Here is a 2,276-nt window from a genome sequence, read left to right on the forward strand (position 1 = left end):
AAGCGTCCGACTTCAGCCAGGTCACGATCTCGCGGTCTGTGAGTTCGAGCCCCGCGTCAGGCTCTGGGCTGATGGCTCAGAGCCTGGAGCCTGTTTCCGATTCTGTGTCTCCCTCTCTCTCTGCCCCTCCCCCGTTCGTGCTCTGTCTCTCTCTGTCGCAAAAATAAATAAACGTTGAAAAAAAAAATTAAAAAAAAAATGGATTCATGAGGCAATATTTATGGGATCAAAAACCAAAAAAATCAAATTGACCAGAGTGAAAAATAGCCTGGGTCCTAGGCTGGCTCTGCTGCTACATGGAATGGACTTTATTTTCAGGTTCTTTTAACAGTCCATGTTACTTGTTATATTTTTAACATATAAAATACTTTTTATTCATTCAAACAACTTTACTAAAAGAAACATGAAAATTAAGTAGTGTATATCTTCTCTTTGATATACATTCATGTTTTTTATTATAAACACATATTGACTACTTTGAGTCCTGCAGCTTTTTTTTTCATTTAATATTATCATCTACTCAGTTTCCAACATTATCTATTTCCTTATAATATGCATTTGTTTCCTAGGGTGGCTGTCACATATTACCACAAACTGAATGGGTTAAAACACAGAAATTTATGCTTTCACAGGTCTGGAGATTAGGAGTCCAAAATCAAGGTGTCTCTCTCTGAAGGCTGTAGAGGAGAGTCTTTCCTTGCCTTTTTCAGATCTGAGTGGCTCCTGGCATTCACTGCCTTGGAGCAGCATAACTCCAATCTTCATTTGGCCTTCTGTGTTTCTATCTTCTTTTCTGATGCTTTCAAGGGAACTTGTCATTAAATATAGGACCCATCCTAATCCAGATGATCTCATCTTGATGCATCTTAATTGTATCTAAAAAGACCGGTATCCCAAATAATAGTGTGAGGTTCTGAGTGGCATATCTTCTGAGTGGCCACAACTCAACCCTCTCCTATACATTAGTAGCCATATAATATTCCTTCCTATTAACATGTTGGCCATTTCAGTTCTTTCTGACTTTTTCTGCTAATAAGAACAGCAGCTCGAAACAGATTGCATATGAAAATGCTATGAAACAGTACTATTATTTTCCTTGTGTGTTATTTTCCTGGAATAGTTTCCAAAGTCAATTTATAATGTCAGTGGTAACAACAGGATTCCAGCTCTTTTAACATACTGCCAGGTGTGGTCCAGAGAGACTGGATCACTTTGTAATACTCATACAAATATGTGAAATACACTATGAGTAGGGAGATAAAGCAACCAAAGTCACAACAACAAAGAGCAAGTAACACACTCCAAAAACCACCTCCTGAAGGGCCAGGCCCTGGACAGTGTATGACCCCTCTTTAATATAGTAGTGCTAGCAGGTGCAGGGCACATAACAAGATTTTAAAGCACTAGCCAAAATGATGAAATGGAAGAATTCCCCTCAAAAGAAATTCCAGGAAGAAATGACAGCTAAAGAATTGATCAAAACAGATATAAACAATATAACTGAACAAGAATTTATAATAATAGTCATAACATTAATCGCTGGGCTTGAAGAAAGCATAGAAGACAGCAGAGAATCTATTGCTGCAGAGATCAAGGAACTAAAAAATAGTCATGATGAATTAAAAAATGTAAATGAGGTGCAAAATAAACTAGATGCGGTGACAGCAAAGATTGAAAAGGCAGAGAAGAGACTAAGTGAAAAAGAAGATAAAATTATGGAAAAAGATGAAGCTGAGAAAAAAATTAAAAAAATTCTGGACCATGAGGGGAGAATTAGAGAACTAAGTGATTCAATGGAACATAATATTATCCGTATCATAGGAGTTCCAGAAGAAGAAGAGAGAGAGAAAGGGGTGGAAGGTGTACTTGAACAAATCATAGCTGACAACTTCCCCAATCTGGGGAAGGAAACAGACATTGAAATCCAGGAGGCACAGACAACTCCCTTCAGATGTAACAGGAATCTATCTTCTGCACGACACATCATAGTGAAACTGGCAAAATACAAAGATAAGAGAGAATTCTGAAAGCAGCTAGGGACAAATGGACCCTAACTTACAAGGGTAGATACATAAGGCTAGTAGCAGACCTATCTACTGAAACTTGGCAGGCCAGAAAGGAGTGGCAGGAAATACTCAATGTACTTAATAGGAAAAATATGCAGCCAAGGATCCTTTATCCAGCAAGCCTGTCATTCAGAATAGAAGGAGAGATAAATGTTTTCCCAGACACAAAAACTGAAAGAGTTCACCACTAAACCAGCCCTGCAGGAGATC

The sequence above is a fragment of the Herpailurus yagouaroundi genome, unplaced genomic scaffold, assembly GCF_014898765.1.
Source record: "Herpailurus yagouaroundi ecotype Mexico unplaced genomic scaffold, PumYag 355, whole genome shotgun sequence".
NCBI lineage: Eukaryota > Metazoa > Chordata > Mammalia > Carnivora > Felidae > Herpailurus > Herpailurus yagouaroundi.